The 23,630-nt window shown below is 50.8% G+C and overlaps 1 long non-coding RNA gene across 1 annotated transcript; it reads right to left on the bottom strand.

Moving 5' to 3' along the window:
- Positions 1-3,485: 3,485 nt before the first annotated feature.
- Positions 3,486-22,153, bottom strand: LOC130682415 (uncharacterized). Its single transcript, XR_008995622.1, has 3 exons — positions 22,079-22,153; positions 4,624-4,698; positions 3,486-3,596 (listed from the first exon to the last, which is right to left on the bottom strand). It is a non-coding gene; the product is annotated as an uncharacterized LOC130682415 (long non-coding RNA).
- Between the last annotated feature and the right edge of the window lie 1,477 nt (positions 22,154-23,630).

Raw genomic sequence — 23,630 nt, 5'->3', positions numbered from 1 at the left:
CCCTGCGTGGGGCCTCGGATATGCCCCGCAGCTCACGCAGCCGCCACAGCGGGAACGGCCCAGGGGCAGAGCAGCCGGAGGGCCCTGGCCCGCACAGGTTCAAGAGCCCAGCCCGCCAACCACACCGTCCACACCCAGCGGACTCGTGCCACCTACGCAGGAGAAGTTCCCACCCGAGGCCACTCCTCTCAAGACCCAAACACACAGCTAACTCACATAAACAGACACAAGGAATTGAGACTGAGAAGGACACAGAGGAATCAAACTGCACCTAGTGACAGAACGTTGACAAAAGTGAGACAACAGATACACAGACAGACAGATGATTGATACATAGATTGGGTTGATATACATACATATAGGTGATAGATTAATTAGATAGATACACAGATGAGAGTAGATAGATGATAGATCATAGATAGATAGATAGGTAGATAGATAAAGGGATAGGTAGGTAGGTAGATAGGAGAGCATCATACTAAACAAAGCTATCTCTCGCTCAAGACCATCTACGTGCTCCCTTACAGGAGACTCACTTGAGATCCAAGGACACAGACAGACTAGAAGCCGAAGGGGCGGGGACAGGTACCCTACACAGGTGAAACTGAGAAACAAACAAACAAACAAACAAACGGATTCTGTCTGAGTCCCCAGAGACAGTCACTAGAAAATAGCCCTATCTGGCCACCGTGAATTCTTTTTGTTTGGTTTCAGCAGGGCCCAGCCATAGATTTAGTGGTGCAGCAACGCCCTTCTCATCTTCTCTCACCTCAACAACTGAATTGCGGTAATAATATGCGTCTGGGCCTTTGAAATCAGTGGCTTTTATGATGTTCACGAATGTAAAGAGGCAATAACCAGATACCGAGGGAAGTTTGGATGCTTAACCGAACACGTCACTCCACAGCACACTCTTTGCTCCCAACTGCTCCTGTCTAGAAACTGGTGTTCCTTTTTATTTGTCCCTCCCTCCTATCAGCGGCGATCACGCCGATGTCCCTCAAACATGGTGGTGAGCAAAGCACCAAGTTTACTTTTCTGTCGACAACAGGCCCAGAGGAAGGATACTTGTGGTCTTCAGGGAGCACTTAGTCAGTGAATGTGGCTAAATACAGTCAGCAAGCGAGAAGGAGGTAAAAGAGGACAGAGGACAGAGATACGGGTTCAAGTCCCTGCACCACCATTTCCTGGTTTTGTAGGTGCACGCGGCTGACTCGACCTGCAAGTGTCTCGGTGAAAACCCAGTGCTCTCCCTACGGCCTAGTTACCTTGCAAGATTTTTGGAGGCATAATGTAGGGAAGTGACATAGCCTATGTTGTTGACTGTTCTTGTACATAAGGACAGAAGGGCAGACAAAAAGATGATTGATTCATAGATAGATAGATAGATAGATAGATAGATAGATAGATAGATAGATAGATAGACAGATAGATAGAGAGATAGATAGAGAGACAGAGAGATAGAGAGAGAGATATAGGTACATATCAATTAATAAAAGCTATTGCTCATAAACCAGGAGAGTAATGGTGAAAGCACACAGCGAAACTACAAACAAAAAAGAAGAATGAAAAATCCAGTTTAAAAAGTGCAGCAAGCAGCCATAAGAAGAAAACAAATCCTACCATTTGCAATGATGTGGACGGAGCTAGACGGTATTATGCTCAGTGAAATAAGCCAGGCGGAGAAAGACAAGTACCAAATGATTTCACTCGTGTGTGGAGTATCACAACAAAGAAAAACTGAAGGAGAAAAACAGCAGCAGACTCACAGAACCCGAGAGTGGACTAACAGTTACCAAAGGGAAAGGGACTGGGGAGGGAGGGATAGGGGCGGGGAGAAAGAAAGGGGGCATCAGGATTAGCATGTAGAATGTGTGGGGCGGGGGGAGCATGGGGAGGGCTGTACAACCCAGAGAAGACAAGTAGTGATTCTACAGCATCTTACTACACGCTGATGGACAGCGACTGTAACGGGGTGTGTCGGGGGGACATGGTGAAGGGGTCTACAGCATCCAAACTACACTGATGGACAGTGACTGTAAGAGGTTTTCGCGGGGGACTTGGTGAAGGGGGGAGCCTGGTAAACGTAATGTTCTTCACGTGACTGTAGATGAATGATGACAAAAAGAATTTAAGAAGTGCAATAAGGGCACAGCTCTGAATCATCAGAATAAAAGGACAGGCTTTGAGTGCTCCAAACAAAAGACACAGGGTTAAAAGAAGGGATGAAAGCTCAAGACCACCTACGTGCTCCCTTACAGGGTGGGGACAGGTACCCTACACAAGTGAAACTGAAAAAACAAACAATCAAACAAATGGATTCTGTCTGAGTCCCCAGAGACAGCCACTAGAAAATAGCCCTATCTGGCCACCGTGAATTCTTTTTGTTTGGTTTCAGCAGTGCCCAGCCATAGATTTAGTGGTGCAGCAACGTCCTTCTCATCTTCTCTCACCTCAGTATGCGTCTGGGCCTTTGAAATCAGTGGCTTTTATGATGTTCACGAATGTAAAGAAGTAATAGCCACATAAAGAGGGAAGTTTGGACACTCAAATAAACACGTCAGTCCACAACACACTCTTTGCTCCCAGCTGCTCCTGTCTAGAAATTGGGTGTTCCTTTCTGTTTGTCCCTCCCTCCGATCAGCGGCGATCACGCCGTCTTTATACTCATGTGTGGAGTATCACAACAAAGAAAAACTGAAGGAAAAAAACAGCAGCAGACTCACAGAACCCGAGAGTGGACTCACAGTTACCAAAGGGAAAGGGGCTGGGCAGGGTGGGTGGGAAGGGAGGGATAAGGGCGGGGAGAAAGAAAGGGGGCATCAGGATTCGCATGTATAACGTGTGGGGCGGGGGGAGCATGGGGAGGGCTGTACAACCCAGAGAAGACAAGTAGTGATTCTACAGCATCTCACTACACGCTGATGGTCAGCGACTGTAACGGGGTTTTTGGGGGGGACTTGGTGATCATCATGTTCTTCACGTGACTGTAGATGAATGATAACAAAAAAAATTTTTTAAGTGCAATAAGGACACAGCTCTCAATTGTCAGAATAAAAGGACAGGCTCTGAGGGCTCCAATCAAAAGACACAGGGTTAAAAGAAGGGATGAAAACTCAAGACCACCTACGTGCTCCCTTACAGGAGACTCACTTGAGATCCAAGGACAAAGACAAACCAGAAGTTGAGGGGGTGGGGACAGGTACCCTAGACAAGTGAAACTGAAAAGAAAAAAAAAAAAAAGAAGAAGAAGAAAAAAGATGTGCTGCTGGGATTAAAGACGGCGGCTCACGTGAGAGGGGAGGCGGAAACCTCCTCCCAAAACCAAAACCACATACATACGTACTATATGGAAATAGAACAACTACACCAAATCCCGGAAGAGCAGCAGGGAAGAACGCTGCTGCGGCAGGCTGTCACCTCGAGGAGACGTGTGACGTACAGCCCCGGAGATGTGCTCTGGGAGCACGAACCTACCGTACACGTGCTGCGCTCTGGAGGATCGGTGGGCTTGGAAAGCAGAGACAGGCGGAAGACTTCGAGAGACTTGAGATTCCAGCCACTTGTGGGACAACACAGGGATCCACATCCGGCCGCTGTGGGACAAAAGAAAGGCGGACAGTCTGAGAGACTTCCTGACAGCGAGAGAACTGCTAAAGGGGCAAGGCTTCCGCAGGGCTTGCCGCTCAGGAGAAAGGACAGGTGCGCCAAACTGCCCGGGTGCACTCTGCCCGGCAGGCGGGGGAGCTTTCAGGAGCTCCGGGCGCTCCATCCCCCTGGCTGGCCTCGCAGCTCCGAGGCCCCTTACCGTGCTGTGACTGGCACACGGCCTGCCTCCCCGCCGGCACCGGCCTGCAAAACGGCCGCCCCCACCTACGGCAGCTTCTCCCTGCGTGCTCCGCAAACTGGCCCCGGCAGTGGAGACGGGCACTGCGGTCGGGAAGCAGGAAAGACCTCTTTCCTCCCGGCGGGGGTGGGCACCGGCACCTCTCCCCTGGGACCCCTGCCACCCCACCCCCCACCCACCCCAAGGGCTGAGCATCTCCAGAGAGTAAAGCTTCTGGGAGCTAGAGGGCGCCACCTACAAATATGAACCTTCAAAGGAACCTGGTAACTGGACTCAAATCAATCTTCCTGAGAAAGAGATCTCAAAATAAACACCAGGAGCATGCTCAGGGAGCTACAGAAAATATAACTGCCCCTGTCTCTCGAGCGCAATTCTCTCTCTCTCTCTGTCTCTCTCTGTCTCTCTCTGTCTCTGTCTCTGTCTCTGTCTCTCTCTCTCTCTCCCGGGAGCGCTGCTGAGGCCCTGTTCCGAGAGGGGTGCTGCGACAGCCCAGCAGGAACGGCACAGCTCTCGGGTCCACCCCGGCCGGTGCCAGGACAGTCCCACACGGGCTCTGACTGAACTGCAAGCGGGGGACGCCGCTCGTCTTAACTCCGCAGGAAAGACAACAGTGCCGCATGCTAGCCTCCCCGTCAATGGCTAGAGGCTACGTGGCTCCACCGATACCAGGTGACGTCAACACCCCGGGCTTCATCTCCTTGGCGATCTTTTTTCCCTATGACCCTTGAAAGCAGCACATGGAAAGATACAACCTACCAGTCTCCACACCGCCTCACCTCTCAGTTTTACGCCAGATGTTCCCGCATCACAGCTTCTCCTCTTCGTTCCCGTTTTCTCGGCTGGTTGGTGTTCTGGGAAAAAAAAAAAAAAAAAAAAAAATCAGTCAGATTTGGAATGAAGTGGTAGGGGGTTTCGTAAGATTCTGTTTGACCACCATCAGTAGAACCAAAAGACATCCTTCAGTATGGGAGAATATACTCACTGATGACATATCTGATAAGGCGTTGCCATCCAAAACATGTATCAAGAGCTCACGAACCTCAACACACAAAAAGCAAATGAATCCAGTTACAAAATGGGCAGAGGCTCTCAACAGACACTTCTCCACAGAAGCAATTTCAGGTGGCCGGCAGGCACATGGAAAAGACGCTCCACATCGCTAACCATCAGAGAAATGCACACTAAAACCACAACGGGGTATCACCTCACACCAGTTAGGATGGCCACCACCCAAAAGACAGACAACAACAGATGTCGGCAAGGGTGTGGAGAAAGGGGAACCCTCCTACACTGCTGGTGGGAATGTCAGTCAGCTCAACCATTGTGGAAAGCGGTATGGAGGTTCCCCCAAAAACCAAAGAACAGAAATGCCATTTGACCCAGGAATTCCTCTCCTAGGAATTTACCCTAAGAGTGCAGGAGCCCAGTTTGAAAGAGACAGATGCACCCCTATGTTGATCACAGCACTACTTACAATACCCAAGAAAGGGAAGCAACCTAAGTGTCCATCGGGAGATGAAGGGATAAAGAAGAGGTGGTACATACGCACTACGGAATATCACTCAGCCATAGGAAGAAAACAAATCCTACCACCATTTGCAACAACACGGACGGAGCTAGAGGGTGTTATGCTCAGTGAAATAAGCCAGGTGGAGAAAGACAAGTATCCAAGGATTTCACTCCTCTGGTGAGGTATGAGAACAAAGCAAAAACGGGAAGGAACAAAACAGCAGCAGACTCACAGAACCCAAGAATGGACTAACAGTTACCAAAGGGAAAGGGACCTGGGAGGACGGGTGGGGAGGGAGCGATAAGGGGGTAAAGGGGGCATTACGATCCGCACACATAATGTAGGGGGTGGGGGGCCACAGGGATTGCAGTGTAACACACAGAAGACAGGTAGTGATTCCATAGCATCTTACTACATTGATGGACAGCGACTGTAATGGGGTGCGGGGAGCGGACTTGATAATGGGGGGGGAGTCTAGTAACCACAATGTTGCTCATGTAATTGTACTCTAATGGTAACAACAAAAAAATCACAATGAGCTATCACCTCACAGCATTCAGAATGGCTAGTTCCCCAAAAAACAAGAAATAACAAGTTATTTATGAGGATGTGGACAAAAGGGAACCGTCATGCACTGTTCGTGACCATGTAAATTGGTGCAGCTACTATGGAAAACAGTGTGGTGGTTCCTACATATATTAATAGCGGTTTCATCTGACCCAGCGTTCTTTTTCATACACAGCAGTGTAACTCCTTTCAGGATACTGGACCTGTTTCCAATGCATACACCACCAAGCAATTCTTGAACACCAGCAGGGTGTCTGAGAACTCAATGCTGAGGCTATCTGCCCAGAGACAACACCAGATTCTACAGGGTAAGGTTTCTATCCTCAAGACTGCCCTCCTCCCCAGCTCCAGAGCCTGGTTGCAAGCCCCACGCAATTAGCTTGTGCTTCCCACCTGCAGGCTAAGATTGCGGGTTCCAACAACTTCCCCTTTAGGTCTGCCCAAGTTGCTAAGGTGCCTCAGAATCTCAGAAGAACACTCACGTTTAACAAAGAGTACCATAAAGGACACAACAGCCGGATGAACACACACATATGGCAAGGTCCCAAATAAAAGAGCTTCTATCCTCCTGGGGTGCTTGGGGCCTGGCCTGGTGGCATGTGCAGGCCACCTGGTTCCCCAGGCATGGAAGCTCTGACAGAGAAACAGGAGATGAGAGAGATGTGCTCTTCTCTTAGGGTTTTGTGAGGGCTTCACTGCAGAGTCATGACTGACTGAATCACTGGCCATTGCTGATTCAGCCTCCAGCCCTCATCCCTTTCCTCTTCCCTGGGGGCTGAGGGCTAATAATTTCCATCCTCTAATCACAAGCTTGGTGCCCCTGGCAACCAGCCTCTAACCTAGGATAGGGCCCCAAAGCCTCTGCATTAACCTAACAAGACACCCATTGGACAGTTATGGCTCAGAAGGATCTTCAGGAATTGTGCACGAGGAGCAAAAATACCTAGGAAATGTATTTTGGTCATCTCAATTACCAAATATTTACTTATCATCAGTCATATCACAACAGGTGTCCCCACATACCCATAATGCCTGCAGGGACCTCCCTCTCCCCAAGACGAGGCACAGAGCTTCCCACTTCCACCATAATTTCCTTCACAGTCATGACACTGATCTGCACCAAGGACGATCCCTTTCAGGAGGATAAAGTGAAGGCTTCCGGCATAATGCCAAGGCCAAGGAGGCCCTCCTCCCCAGGGACATGGGGCAGAGAGATGGGAGAAATGGCTTCAGGAGTCTGTTTTCCTGTCAGCCGCTCTCCACTCCCCCAGCCTCAGCTGTCACCTCACCACCCAGCCTGACACACAGGGGCTTGCGAAGAAAAAAATCCTGGAGTCAGAGCAGCTGAACAGCTGCCGTGTGTGCTCAGCTTTGCAATGCGAGGGGTTCCACTCCTCTCGGGGTTCAGACTGGAAAAACCCGACAGGGAAGATGAGGTGGTCCAGCGACTCCCTGTTGCCACGTCGAATGGGGCAGTGCAAGCTCCACTTCCGCTGGAGATGCTTCCTGGCTGTCTCTGAGCACTTGCAAGGCAGCACGATAGGGTGTAGTTAGGGGGAAAATTCCCAAATCTAGAATTTTAATTTCCTGAGTATGATGACTAGACTTTCTGCTGCTCTGACTACACTGGAGAACAAAGAATGTCTAAGCAGCAGGTTCCACTTCTGAGAGACAGCACCCACGTTACCCGTTCGCTGCTGCCTCTGGTGACCAAGATGAGGACTAGCTGGATGTTACTAGGAAGTTTTGACTGTCAAAACAAAAGTGCAAATTTTGGAGACACCTTCTCAATCCACTCTCTGCATTTGCAGTGAGACAGAGCACAGAAATGGGATGAGGGTCATGACACTGTGAAATATACTCAGCCTAGAAAAAGCCCACTTTATACTTTAACTTCATCTACATGCTGTTCTGCTTCTTCCAGCCCCTCTATCAATTAAGGAACCTTGTAACCAGGATGGGAGGTAGACCTCCAAAGTGTAAGTGAACCTAGGGGGATAAAAAATGCTGAGATCTGCACTCCCCAACTTCAAGCTCTACTATAAAGCCATAGTAATCAAGACAGTTTGGTACTGGCACAAGAGCAGAGCCACAGACCAATGGAAAAGACTAGAGAATCCAGACATTAACCCAGACATATATGGTCAATTAATATTTGATAAAGGAGCCATGGACATACAGTGGCAAAATGACAGTCTCTTCAACAGGTGGTGCTGGCAAAACTGGACCATTGTCTAACCCCATATACAAAAGTAAACTCAAAATGGATCAAAGACCTGAATGTAAGTCACGAAACCATTAAACTCTTGGAAGAAAACATAGGCAAAAACCTCTTAGACATAAACATGAGTGACCTCTTCTTGAACATATCTCCCCGGGCAAGGAAAACAACAGCAAAAATGAGTAAGTGGGACTATATTAAGCTGAAAAGCTTCTGTACAGCAAAAGACACCATCAATAGAACAGAAAGGAACCCTACAGTATGGGAGAATATATTTGAAAATGACAGATCCGATAAAGGCTTGACATCCAGAATATATAAAGAGCTCACACGCCTCAACAAACAAAAAACAAATAACCCAATTTAAAAAATGGGCAGAGGAACTGAACAGACAGTTCTCCAAAAAAGAAATACAGATGGCCAACAGACACATGAAAAGATGCTCCACATCGCTAATTATCAGAGAAATGCAAATTAAAACTACAATGAGGTATCACCTCACACCAGTAAGGATGGCTGCCATCCAAAAGACAAACAACAACAAATGTTGGCGAGGCTGTGGAGAAAGGGGAACCCTCCTACACTGCTGCTGGGAATGTAAGTTAGTTCAACCATTGTGGAAAGCAGTATGGAGGTACATCAAAATGCTCAAAACAGACTTACCATTTGACCCAGGAATTTCACTCCTAGGAATTTACCCTAAGAATGCAGCAATCAAGTATGAGAAAGATCAGTGCACCCCTATGTTTATCACAGCACTATTTACAGTAGCCAAGAATTGGAAGCAACCTGAATGTCCATCGATAGATGAATGGATAAAGAAGATGTGGTACATATACACAATGGAATACTACTCAGCCATAAGAAAAGGGAAAATCCAACCATTTGCAGCAACATGGATGGAGCTGGAGGGTATTATGCTCAGTGAAACAAGCCAAGTGGAGAAAGAGAAATACCAAATGATTTCACTTATCTGTGGAATATAAGAACAAAGGAAAAACTGAAGGAACAAAACAGCAGCAGAATCACAGAACTCAAGAATGGACTAACAGGTACCAAAGGGAAAGGGACTGGGGAGGAGGGGTGGGTAGGGAGGGATAAGGGGGGGGGGAGGAGTAGGGGGGTATTAAGATTCGCATGCATGGGGGGGGTAGGAGAAAAGGGAGGGCTGTACAGCACAGAGAAGGCAAGTAGTGATTCTACAACATTTTGCTCTGCTGATGGACAGTGACTGTAAAGGGGTTTATAGGGGAGACCTGGTATAGGGGAGAGCCTAGTAAACATAATATTCGTCATGTAAGTGTAGATTAGTGATACCAAAAACAAAACAAAAAAACAAAAAAAAAAGGGCAGTTCCTGTGTGGTAACCGCCAATGAGTTCTACACAAGGGTATAAAGGGCATATAAAAGTGTAGGCAAAGGGTCTGTTTGTGTTTATACAGAGGATCAAAGCCTAATTGGGCTACCCCGAAAATGAACTAAGATACGATATGAAAAAGAACTTCCAACATCAGCACTCTCTGGAAGACTCATGCCAAAAGATGATCATCAAAAAACCCCAACAAAGATCCACGCACTGCTACAGCTGTAGATGCACTCATCCCACCAGTTCCTGGACTTGCCATGGGAATGAAGGAGACATCTAAGCTGGCCTGTGCATACGGTAAAACAACAAATTTGACTGGATCTATACTGTTGGAACTCAACCAAGAATTAGGAGAAGTGCAAATTGTAGCGCTCCAAAGTCTTACAACTACAGACTATTTACTGTTAAAAGAACATAAGGGATGTGAACATTCCCCAGGAATGGATTGTTTTAATCTGTCTGATTTCTCTCAGACTGTTCAAGTTCAGTTGGACAATATCCACCACATCACAGATAAGTTTTCACAAATGCCTAAGGTGCCTAACTGGTTTTCTCGGTTTCACTGGAGATGGCTGGTAATTACAGGTATGCTTTGGTTATGTAACTATACTCCTATTATGTTAATGTGTGTGCGCAATTTAAGTAGTAGCTTAAAACCTATACATGCTGAAGTTACTCTACAAGAAGATATGTCAAAGAAATAATCAATCTTCCCATGTTTTCTTCCGCCTGCTACTTCTATAGCTTTTCTTCTTCCTTCCTAATTACAACCCTTAAATAGAATTCGTGCCTCATATCAAATTTACCGAGTATCATAATTCTTCCAAGTGGTAAAGATACCTCAAGACAGATGCTGGGCATAGAAGCTACAGGGCATAACCATGCAAAGAAATAGAAAGCTAACCATTTCAAACAATAAGGCTTCTCTCTCACTTACCAACTCTACATTTCCCTGTATGGCCCCGGAAGATGACTGGTTAGCCAGAGACGGGTAAGATTCCTCAAGGGAGGAACAACCTAAGACAGGCACAGTCGCAGGGGGGTCATCAGGTGAGAAATTGGGGATCAACAGAGGTGAGGCTTAGAACCTCACCCCACCGTTCTGAGAGAAATCTTCTGCATACGTGGATGTTTTATTGCCCTGGTCTAGCTTGGATTAACACATAGTCTACAGGCACACACCTGATCATCTACATTTGCCCTCTTACAACACTAAACTATGTTTTCTACCTTTATTTTGTATCTACCTTCCACTTCAGCATTTTACTAAAAATAATAATAATAAAGAGAGAAATGTGGTATCCACATATAAATCAAGTATAAAAACCAAATGAGTATTCATATTTGAACTGACTGTTTATAGTTCATAATGCATGAGCAAAACCGAAAGTTTCTGTGATGACTGCCCTTGTACTGTTCACTATGTAACTTATTCACTATGTAAGAATTTGTTCTCCATGTAAGAACTTGTTTGTTATGCCTCAGAAGATTGGAGACTGACGAAAATTAGGCTTGGGGTGGATTAATGATTGTGCATTGAGCATTGACTCCCCTATACAGAATTTTATTGTCCTTAACAACCATTTGATCAATAAATATGAGAGATGCCCTCACAGAAAAAAAAAAAAGAAAAAAAAGGACAAGACTTCCAATGGTAAAATAAATAAGTAACCGGGATGTAATGGATAGCGTAAGGAATATAGTCAAGATATTGTAACGGCTTGGTAGGGCGATAGCTGGAACCTAGAATTATGTATATAAATGTTTTATCACTGTGTTGTACACTTGAAACTGACGTAATGTAATACTGTGCGTCAACTACCCTTCAATAAAAAATAATACACTAAAAAAATAAATAAAATAAAAAGTAGAGTTTAAAAAAAAAAAAAAAACAAAAACGTAAAGGATGAACAGTCGGGATCGGGAATGGACAGGCTGACTGCTGAGAGGAGGCGAGGTCGCCCCGCAAGCTTCCAGCTTGGCTGACGGGCAGGAACGGCGACGCCATCGAGACCGAGAGTCTAAAGGAGAAGCATTTTAAAAATAAAAAGTGTTTCCCAGTTTATACTCTGCTGTGTTATTCACGTACGAGACACAGGCCCCCAAAACTAGATCAGAGAGAAAATCTGGGCAGCCAGGCCCAGTCAGAATGCGGGATGTGGCTATGCTGAGACCCGGTGGTCCCCGACCTACGCTTTCTGTGAGAAGCAAAGAAAGAACCTGCCCGCTAGCTAGGACGGCAAGTCATGGGGTCTGCGCCCTCCTCAGAAGTCAGCCGCCTGGCTGGCCATGGCCGAGAAGGCATGCCTGGCTCCCGGTGTCCCAGAGAAGCTGGGAACGCCCGGGAAAGGGCGGGCCGTGCCCCGGGCAGCCTCTGGGTGGCTCCGCGCCGGGCCGTGAGCAGGCCCTGGCCTCCGGGAGCGCGGGGGGGCGAGCGGGGGGGTGGGGGTGGGGGGCAAGGCACTTGCCGCCCGCCGCACCCCGGGCGCCGAGAACATGCAGAGCCGGCACCCGGGCGGGCCGAGCTCCGACAGACGCGGGCACTGCAGCCCTCGACGGTCCGCACGGTGGCCTCGTCGGTCCGAACACCCGCACGGCCCTCAGCGGGCAGTCCCGGGGGCTAGGGATTCTACTGGGGTTGGCCTTGGGGCCGCGCCGTGGCCTTGGCCCAGGGTCTCCTCTGGGCGGGGCCGGTGTGCTTAAGGCAGTGGGGGGGGGGGCTTGGTGATGCGGCCCCTGGGTGACGTCACAGCGGCCCAGGCCGCTTTGTGATGCGTCCCCTGGCTGACATACATACCAGGCTCGCCCTAGCTGGGCAGCTCAGTGCGTGCTTGGCCTGAGAAGGAGTTAGTGGCAAAGGAGACCCTCTCCCTAGCTTCAGACCCTTTCCTCGGATCGTTTGGCGCACACCACAACCCATTTTCCCGTGTGGACAGTTTCCTCCTTCCTAAGGTTCGTGCCCCACCCCGCCCGCCGCCTCCCCAGCCCCACCTTCTTCGCCCGCCGGTCCTTCCCGTCCCCGGGACGCTGGCCCCTACCCCTCCTGCCAGGGAGCACCCTGCACCTGCCCGCTGCCCTGGTCACAGGCTGTTCCACTGGGGATCCTGTGCCTTTAGCGGCTGGCTTTTCCCACTTTTCCCAACAGAGTTCCCACTTCCACGGGGAGCAGTCCTGGGCCTCTGGACCATCCTAGGCTCCCAGCAGACGGCTGGAGAGAGACCACCCAGACGAGCTCCTCCTCTGCAGGGCACACGGGCACCACTACCAGCCCGCCTCGAGGTGTCCTGCCTCTGTGAAACCGCCATCCAGAGTCAGCCAACAGACAAGGCCATGGGCAGCGCCACCGCCGGCCTCCTGCGCGCCTCAGACAACCACCGCGCGGGCGGTCGTCGTCTGGTCTCCCCTGGCCCCATACGATGCCGTGGGAGGCACAGACGACGGCCTCGGCCCTACCCGCAAGGCGGACGACGACCCGATGGGCACGCCACCGCCTTCGGGAAAGGCACCCACAACTGCCCCCTGGCCACGGACAAGTCCGTGGGCTGCACAGGCGCCAGCCTGTAGGCTGATGCTCAGGACGACGAGCCCATGGACACGACACCACCCTCCATGGCCGTCATCTTCCGGTCGCCCCCGGCCGCACACGGGGCCGTGGGCAGCTCCACCTTCGGCCCGAGGGGCGGCGATGACGACCGGGACGAGCCCATGGACACGACGCCACCCTCCATGGCCGTCATCTTCCGGTCGCCCCCGGCCGCACACGGGGCCGTGGGCAGCTCCACCTTCGGCCCGAAGGTCGGCGATGACGACCGGGACGAGCCCATGGACACGACGCCACCCTCCATGGCCGTCATCTTCCGGTCGCCCCCGGCCGCACACGGGGCCGTGGGCAGCTCCACCTTCGGCCCGAGGGCCGGCGATGACGCCGGGGACGAGCCCATGGACACGACGCCACCCTCCATGGCCGTCATCTTCCGGTCGCCCCCGGCCCCACACGGGGCCGTGGGCAGCACCACCGCCGGCCTCCTGTGTGCCTCCGACAACCACCGCGCGGGCGGTCGTCGTCTGGTCTCCCCTGGCCCCATACGATGCCGTGGGAGGCACAGACGACGGCCTCGGCCCTACCCGTAAGTCAGCCTCGGACCCGATGGGCACGCCGCCGCCCTCGGGAAAGGCACCTACAACTGCCCCCCCGGCCCCAGGCAAGGCCCAGGGCAGCACAAGCGCCCGCCCGAAGGCTGACGCTGACGCTCAAGACGAGCCGATGGGACACGACACCCCCCTCGATGGCCGTCATCTTCCGGCCCCCCCCCCCCAGCCCCACACGAGGCCGTGGGCAGCGGCACCGCCGGCCTCCCCTGGCCCCACACGATGCCGTGGGAGGCACAGACGACGGCCTCGGACCGGTACCCGCAAGTCGGACTAGGACCCGATGGGCACGCCACCGCCATCGGGAAAGGCACCTACTCGTCCCCCCGGGCCCCAGACGACGCAGTGGGCAGCACAGGCGCCGGCCCGAAGGCTCACTCTGACTCTCAAGGCGAGCCAATGGACACGACGCCACCGTCGCTCGCCGTCATCTTCCGGTCCCCACCGGGCCCCACACCAGGCCGTGGGCATCACCACCGCCGGCCTCCTGCGCACCTCAGACACCCACCGCGCGGGCGGTCATCGTCCGGTCTCCCCTGGACCCACACGATGCCGTGGGAGGCACAGACGATGGCCTCGGCCCTACCCCCAAGTCGGACGATGACCCGATGGGCCCGCCACCACCCTCGGGAAAGGCACCTACAACTGATCCCCGGCCCCAGACAAGGCCATGGGCAGGACAAGCGCCGGCCTTAAGGCCGACGCTGACGCTCAAGACGAACCAGTGGACACGACGCCACCCTGGCTGGCCGTGATCTTGCGGTCTCCCCCGGCGCCACACGAGGCCGTGGGCAGCACCACCGCCGGCCCGAAGGCCGACGATGACGCTCGGGTCGAGCCGATGGACACGACGCCACCCTCGGTGGCCGTCATCTTCCGGTCCCCACCGGCCTCGCACGAGGCCGTGGGCGGCGCCACCGCCGGCCTCCTGCGCACCTCAGACACCCACCGCGCGGGCGGTCATCCTCCGGTCAGCCCTGGACCCACACGATGCCGTGGGAGGCACAGCCGACGGCCTCGGCCCTACCCCTAACTCGGCCTCCGACCCGGTGGACACGCCACAGCCCTTGCCAACGGCACCTACAGGCCTCCCCCGGCTCCAGACAAGGCCTATGTCCTCCTATCCATTTAACAAAATCTTTCCCACAGTATGTGCGTATATTATATATTCACACTAAACCCTGCTCTTGCTAGTATGCCTCTGCTCTGTTTACTCTTTGACTCGGCGACAGAGGAAGAACACACATACATGAGTGATAGTGTTCTGAGCCACACTTAACTACGCAACGTGTTCCGTGCCCCAGCGACTGGGATGTGGAAGTAGCCGCGTTTTATGACTGTGCGTGCTCACCGCGAGGTCTGCGTGCTGAGCGTTTAATGGATGACAACCCAGGGGGAGGCAAGTCCAGAGGAAGGAGACCGGGTTGGCTTATGTGGCCCCTTCCCTCTCCTCTCCCACTGCTCTGAGCTCACTGGGGGCTAGGGGATCCCTGCTGTGACACAGGCAACCTCTCTCATCATTTTGGTTTTTAAACATGTTTAATTCTGTATGTGTGTGCCTTGTGTAACTTAAGACTTTGGCCGATCATCCTCACACACTCCCACTTCCCCACGAGAGAACGGATTTGGCATCCAGGTCCTCGAGGCTGGAGGAACGACAGAAGGAAGTGCTTCTGCCTGCTGTGTGATTATTGAAAATGTAAGCTTACTTAGAATTTACCAAGTAGCTTAGTAATATCAGAAAAGGTCCTCTTTAATGACCGCCTGGCCTGACTCTAACCTAAACTGCTAACATGTCAAGCCACGTTGAGTTACAACTGTGCCCACTTCTCGCTGACCCTAGAGTCTGCAGGGTCTCCACCAGACTCAATACACGCAGAATTCCTAACCTGTGGGAGACCACGTTCTAGTTGGAGGGGAGGAAAGAGACAATGAACATCTGTAAGTTTTCCGGTAGCTTAGCCGGTAACAAACACTATGAAGAATGAAAAGCAGGATATGGAGGACTGAGATTGTAGGCAGAGAGAAGCAGGGCTTTCAAAATAAACAGTGGACAGGGTAAGCCTCACCAGGGAGGCGGGACTTGAACAGTCTAGAAGGAGGTGACAGAACCAGGTATCTGAGGGAAAAGCATTCCATACAATGGGATAAATTACTGAAAAAGCCAAGAGGAGGGATGCTTGTGGTCTTCAGGGAGCAGTCAGTCAACAAATGCGGCTAGAATACCGTCAGCAAGGAGGGCAAAGAGGACCGGGGACAGAGATATGGGTTGAAGTCCCCGCACCACCATTGACTAGTTTTGTAGTCACACGCTGTTGACTCGATGTGCAAATGTCTCGGTGAACCCAGTGCTGTCTGTCTCTAGGGCCTAGTTACCTTGCAGGCTTTTGGAAACATAAGTAGGGAAGTGACATATAAGCCATCTTGTGAACTGTTCTGTACATAAAGATAGATGGGTAGACAAAAACATGATGATAGATAGATAGGACAGATAGACAGATAGATAGATGATAGATTAGATAGGATAGATGACAGGTATAGATAGATTGAATATATGATTGATAGATAGATAGATAGATAGATAGACAGACAGACAGACAGACAGACAGACAGACAGATAGATAGATAGCCAGCCATGTTAGATAGCCGTGTTGTTAACTGTTTGTAAGGCTGGGGGCACTGATGGGAGGAGCGAGCACGTCGGACACTGAGGATGTGCCAATGTCTCCGGCTGCTGCCCCCTCCCACGTGGGACACTGATGATGGGCCGAAGTTCTTGGCTGTTGCCCCCTCCCAACCTGAAAAATATGCCTTGGGCTAGCCAATCCTCGTGCTGCTGTAAATCTAAGCTCTGCCTCCCCCTACCTTCTTGAAAATCTCGCTGCCTGCCTGTCTACTTAAGTGTGAATTCCCCAGCCTCCATTTCTATAGACCGGGGAAATCTCGCCCGGGTATTTGCGTTCAAATAAACTACCGGGCCCTTTGTTGCCTCCCTTCACCTGCTTATTTCAGCTAGAATTTATCTTACACTGTTCTGTACATAAGGATAGATGGGTAGACAAAAAGATGACAACAGGTAGGTGACAGATAGGTGACAGATGATAGATTAGAAATACATACATTAGATAGATGATAGATATTCATACGTTAGACGAATAGATTGACAGAGATGACAGATAGATAAGACATATATAGATGACGGATGATAGACTAGATAGGACAGATGATATAGGTAGGTTACGTTAGAAAGACAGATGATAAGATATTGATAGATTAGATAGAGAATAGATAGATGATAGATAGATACAGAGTTATGAACTGAATTTTTGGGCCCTCACCTCACCATCTTCTGCTCCTCCTAACCCCCCGCCGCCGCCACCACACACACACACACACACACACACACACACACACACACACACACAAGTTCATATTTGAATTGAGTCAGGGTTGAAGCCCTAACCCCCACTGTCATGGTCTTGGGAGGTGGGGCCTTTGGAGGTAATTTGGTTCGGAAGCTATCATGAGGGTGTGGGTGGAGCTGCCATTATGCAATCAGTGCTATTAAGAGGAACAGAGGACAGAGCTTTCTCCCTCGACCCTGTGAGGACACAGCAGGGATGCGGCCGTATGCAAGCCAGAAGAAGGGACCTCACCCTTGGTCTTGGACTTCTGCTTCCAGAATGGTGAGAAATCAGTGTCTATGGATGAAGCCCCCACTCAATGACACTCTGGTTATCAGCTTGAGTAGACTAACATAGATATGTAGGTAAACAGAGACGCACTTAAGACGATGGATGGAGAGAGCCTACGCATAGATATCTGTGCTTAGGTGTCTGCATAGGTATCTGTGTCCAACCACCTCTGCACTTTGAAGTCCGCTCCCTATGGGGGGCACGCCAGGAGCACAACTTATGCGCGTTTCTTTTTTAAAGTGCGGGCTGCAGTTTCCTATAACTGGGGTCTCCGTTAACTCTCAGCCGTGTGTGTGTGTGTGTGTGTGTGTGTGTGTGTGTCTGTGTGCGTGCGTGTGCGCGCGCCTGTGCGTGTGCGTGTGCGTGTGCGTGTGTGTGTGCGTGCGTGTGTGTGTGTGTGTGTGTGTGTGTACGCCACTGCCCCATCGGTCTACAATCACAGGAGATGCAAAAGTAACAAAGGAACGCAGGATAGGGCAAACATCTTGCAAACTATGACCAGAAAGAGTAAAGTTCTCCACTAGCCTCTGGGGATATCTTTGCCAAGTGATTCTATGCAATTTTAGAAAGATCTTGCCGGAAATGTTGCTGGGACCACTCTGAACCATCGAGTTAGTTAAGGTAATAAGCCAGGACAGGAGGGCAGCAAAGAGCACCCACGGTGTGTCTCCTATGTATCAGGCCAAGGTGTACAGGCTTTAATTCTACTACACCACTTCATCTCACCATGGCTGACGTGGGATGACCTTATGCACCACCTTCATCCGTGAGTAAAAAGTTACTTCAGAATCACCTCCCTTAACAGAAAATAAATAAGTGCGGGGACATAAACATTCCTAGAATTCCTGCCACCATCACCCAACTCTTTATGCTCAGCACCCTTTTCATACGAACGGAAACATAGCTCTCAACGCTACTATTCCATTTCAGAGAGACCTCACTCACATCTAAATGCCTAAATGCACTGAAACTCCACCTCCACCTTGACAGCAGAGGGGAGCAGTTTCCCCACAAGCTAGCTGGCCTGCCACCTCAGCAAGCCCACGGGCCACCGGCCCACAAGAGCCCTGCGTGTCACCAAAAGGCAGTTCCCTTAACCAGTGACTATACGCATGCTCTCTGGAGATGGGCCAGCAAGCAGGGCCGCCGAGGTGACATCGGTGCACAGGCAAAAAGACCTACTACTGGGCATGCACCTGCCTCGGACCCCGCAGGCCAGCTAGGGTGCTCCCTGCGTGGGGCCTCGGATATGCCCCGCAGCTCACGCAGCCGCCACAGCGGGAACGGCCCAGGGGCAGAGCAGCCGGAGGGCCCTGGCCCGCACAGGTTCAAGAGCCCAGCCCGCCAACCACACCGTCCACACCCAGCGGACTCGTGCCACCTACGCAGGAGAAGTTCCCACCCGAGGCCACTCCTCTCAAGACCCAAACACACAGCTAACTCACATAAACAGACACAAGGAGTTGAGACTGAGAAGGACACAGAGGAATCAAACTGCACCTAGTGACAGAACGTTGACAAAAGTGAGACAACAGATACACAGACAGACAGATGATTGATACATAGATTGGGTTGATATACATACATATAGGTGATAGATTAATTAGATAGATACACAGATGAGAGTAGATAGATGATAGATCATAGATAGATAGATAGGTAGATAGATAAAGGGATAGGTAGGTAGGTAGATAGGAGAGCATCATACTAAACAAAGCTATCTCTCGCTCAAGACCATCTACGTGCTCCCTTACAGGAGACTCACTTGAGATCCAAGGACACAGACAGACTAGAAGCCGAAGGGGCGGGGACAGGTACCCTACACAGGTGAAACTGAGAAACAAACAAACAAACAAACGGATTCTGTCTGAGTCCCCAGAGACAGTCACTAGAAAATAGCCCTATCTGGCCACCGTGAATTCTTTTTGTTTGGTTTCAGCAGGGCCCAGCCATAGATTTAGTGGTGCAGCAACGCCCTTCTCATCTTCTCTCACCTCAACAACTGAATTGCGGTAATAATATGCGTCTGGGCCTTTGAAATCAGTGGCTTTTATGATGTTCACGAATGTAAAGAGGCAATAACCAGATACCGAGGGAAGTTTGGATGCTTAACCGAACACGTCACTCCACAGCACACTCTTTGCTCCCAACTGCTCCTGTCTAGAAACTGGTGTTCCTTTTTATTTGTCCCTCCCTCCTATCAGCGGCGATCACGCCGATGTCCCTCAAACATGGTGGTGAGCAAAGCACCAAGTTTACTTTTCTGTCGACAACAGGCCCAGAGGAAGGATACTTGTGGTCTTCAGGGAGCACTTAGTCAGTGAATGTGGCTAAATACAGTCAGCAAGCGAGAAGGAGGTAAAAGAGGACAGAGGACAGAGATACGGGTTCAAGTCCCTGCACCACCATTTCCTGGTTTTGTAGGTGCACGCGGCTGACTCGACCTGCAAGTGTCTCGGTGAAAACCCAGTGCTCTCCCTACGGCCTAGTTACCTTGCAAGATTTTTGGAGGCATAATGTAGGGAAGTGACATAGCCTATGTTGTTGACTGTTCTTGTACATAAGGACAGAAGGGCAGACAAAAAGATGATTGATTCATAGATAGATAGATAGATAGATAGATAGATAGATAGATAGATAGATAGATAGATAGATAGACAGACAGATAGAGAGATAGATAGAGAGACAGAGAGATAGAGAGACAGAGAGATGTAGGTACATATCAATTAATAAAAGCTATTGCTCATAAACCAGGAGAGTAATGGTGAAAGCACATAGCGAAACTACAAACAAAAAAGAAGAATGAAAAATCCAGTTTAAAAAGTGCAGCAAGCAGCCATAAGAAGAAAACAAATCCTACCATTTGCAATGATGTGGACGGAGCTAGACGGTATTATGCTCAGTGAAATAAGCCAGGCGGAGAAAGACAAGTACCAAATGATTTCACTCGTGTGTGGAGTATAACAACAAAGAAAAACTGAAGGAGAAAAACAGCAGCAGACTCACAGAACCCGAGAGTGGACTAACAGTTACCAAAGGGAAAGGGACTGGGGAGGGTGGGTGGGGAGGGAGGGATAGGGGCGGGGAGAAAGAAAGGGGGCATCAGGATTAGCATGTAGAATGTGTGGGGCGGGGGGAGCATGGGGAGGGCTGTACAACCCAGAGAAGACAAGTAGTGATTCTACAGCATCTTACTACACGCTGATGGACAGCGACTGTAACGGGGTGTGTCGGGGGGACATGGTGAAGGGGTCTACAGCATCCAAACTACACTGATGGACAGTGACTGTAAGAGGTTTTCGCGGGGGACTTGGTGAAGGGGGGAGCCTGGTAAACGTAATGTTCTTCACGTGACGGTAGATGAATGACGACAAAAAGAATTTAAGAAGTGCAATAAGGGCACAGCTCTGAATCATCAGAATAAAAGGACAGGCTTTGAGTGCTCCAAACAAAAGACACAGGGTTAAAAGAAGGGATGAAAGCTCAAGACCACCTACGTGCTCCCTTACAGGGTGGGGACAGGTACCCTACACAAGTGAAACTGAAAAAACAAACAATCAAACAAATGGATTCTGTCTGAGTCCCCAGAGACAGCCACTAGAAAATAGCCCTATCTGGCCACCGTGAATTCTTTTTGTTTGGTTTCAGCAGTGCCCAGCCATAGATTTAGTGGTGCAGCAACGTCCTTCTCATCTTCTCTCACCTCAGTATGCGTCTGGGCCTTTGAAATCAGTGGCTTTTATGATGTTCACGAATGTAAAGAAGTAATAGCCACATAAAGAGGGAAGTTTGGACACTCAAATAAACACGTCAGTCCACAACACACTCTTTGCTCCCAACTGCTCCTGTCTAGAAATTGGGTGTTCCTTTTTGTTTGTCCCTCCCTCCGATCAGCGGCGATCACGCCGTCTTTATACTCATGTGTGGAGTATCACAACAAAGAAAAACTGAAGGAAAAAAACAGCAGCAGACTCACAGAACCCGAGAGTGGACTCACAGTTACCAAAGGGAAAGGGACTGGGCAGGGTGGGTGGGAAGGGAGGGATAAGGGCGGGGAGAAAGAAAGGGGGCATCAGGATTCGCATGTATAACGTGTGGGGCGGGGGGAGCATGGGGAGGGCTGTACAACCCAGAGAAGACAAGTAGTGATTCTACAGCATCTTACTACACGCTGATGGTCAGCGACTGTAACGGGGTGTGTCGGGGGGGACTTGGTGATCATCATGTTCTTCACGTGACTGTAGATGAATGATAACAAAAAAAATTTTTTAAGTGCAATAAGGACACAGCTCTCAATTGTCAGAATAAAAGGACAGGCTCTGAGGGCTCCAATCAAAAGACACAGGGTTAAAAGAAGGGATGAAAACTCAAGACCACCTACGTGCTCCCTTACAGGAGACTCACTTGAGATCCAAGGACGAAGACAAACCAGAAGTTGAGGGGGTGGGGACAGGTACCCTAGACAAGTGAAACTGAAAAGAAAAAAAAAAAAGAAGAAGAAAAAAGATGTGCTGCTGGGATTAAAGACGGCGGCTCACGTGAGAGGGGAGGCGGAAACCTCCTCCCAAAACCAAAACCACATACATACGTACTATATGGAAATAGAACAACTACACCAAATCCTGGAAGAGCAGCAGGGAAGAACGCTGCTGCGGCAGGCTGTCACCTCGAGGAGAAGTGTGACGTACAGCCCCGGAGATGTGCTCTGGGAGCACGAACCTACCGTCCACGTGCTGCGCTCTGGAGGATCGGTGGGCTTGGAAAGCAGAGACAGGCGGAAGACTTCGAGAGACTTGAGATTCCATCCACTTGTGGGACAACACAGGGATCCACATCCGGCCGCTGTGGGACAAAAGAAAGGCGGACAGTCTGAGAGACTTCCTGACAGCGAGAGAACTGCTAAAGGGGCAAGGCTTCCGCAGGGCTTGCCGCTCAGGAGAAAGGACAGGTGCGCCAAACTGCCCGGGTGCACTCTGCCCGGCAGGCGGGGGAGCTTTCAGGAGCTCCGGGCGCTCCATCCCCCTGGCTGGCCTCGCAGCTCCGAGGCCCCTTACCGTGCTGTGACTGGTACACGGCCTGCCTCCCCGCCGGCACCGGCCTGCAAAACGGCCGCCCCCACCTACGGCAGCTTCTCCCCGCGTGCTCCGCAAACTGGCCCCGGCAGTGGAGACGGGCACTGCGGTCGGGAAGCAGGAAAGACCTCTTTCCTCCCGGCGGGGGTGGGCACCGGCACCTCTCCCCTGGGACCCCTGCCACCCCACCCCCCCACCCACCCCAAGGGCTGAGCATCTCCAGAGAGTAAAGCTTCTGGGAGCTAGAGGGCGCCACCTACAAATATGAACCTTCAAAGGAACCTGGTAACTGGACTCAAATCAATCTTCCTGAGAAAGAGATCTCAAAATAAACACCAGGAGCATGCTCAGGGAGCTACAGAAAATATAACTGCCCCTGTCTCTCGAGCGCAATTCTCTCTCTCTCTGTCTCTCTCTGTCTCTCTCTGTCTCTCTCTGTCTCTCTCTCTCTGTCTGTCTCTCTCTCTCTCTCTCTCTCTCTCTCTCTCTCTCTCTCTCTCTCTCTCTCTCTCCCGGGAGCGCTGCTGAGGCCCTGTTCCGAGAGGGGTGCTGCGACAGCCCAGCAGGAACGGCACAGCTCTCGGGTCCACCCCGGCCGGTGCCAGGACAGTCCCACACGGGCTCTGACTGAACTGCAAACGGGGGACGCCGCTCGTCTTAACTCCGCAGGAAAGACGACAGTGCCGCATGCTAGCCTCCCCGTCAATGGCTAGAGGCTACGTGGCTCCACCGATACCAGGTGACGTCAACACCCCGGGCTTCATCTCCTTGGCGATCTTTTTTCCCTATGACCCTTGAAAGCAGCACATGGAAAGATACAACCTACCAGTCTCCACACCGCCTCACCTCTCAGTTTTACGCCAGATGTTCCCGCATCACAGCTTCTCCTCTTCGTTCCCGTTTTCTCGGCTGGTTGGTGTTCTGGGGAAAAAAAAAAAAAAAAAAAATTAGTCAGATTTGGAATGAAGTGGTAGGGGGTTTCGTAAGATTCTGTTTGACCACCATCAGTAGAACCAAAAGACATCCTTCAGTATGGGAGAATATACTCACTGATGACATATCTGATAAGGCGTTGCCATCCAAAACATGTATCAAGAGCTCACGAACCTCAACACACAAAAAGCAAATGAATCCAGTTACAAAATGGGCAGAGGCTCTCAACAGACACTTCTCCACAGAAGCAATTTCAGGTGGCCGGCAGGC

Source organism: Manis pentadactyla, unplaced genomic scaffold, assembly GCF_030020395.1.
Source record: "Manis pentadactyla isolate mManPen7 unplaced genomic scaffold, mManPen7.hap1 scaffold_465, whole genome shotgun sequence".
Taxonomy (NCBI): domain Eukaryota; kingdom Metazoa; phylum Chordata; class Mammalia; order Pholidota; family Manidae; genus Manis; species Manis pentadactyla.
Note: the sequence above shows the minus strand (reverse complement) of the source record. Positions and strands in the feature narration are given on the sequence as shown.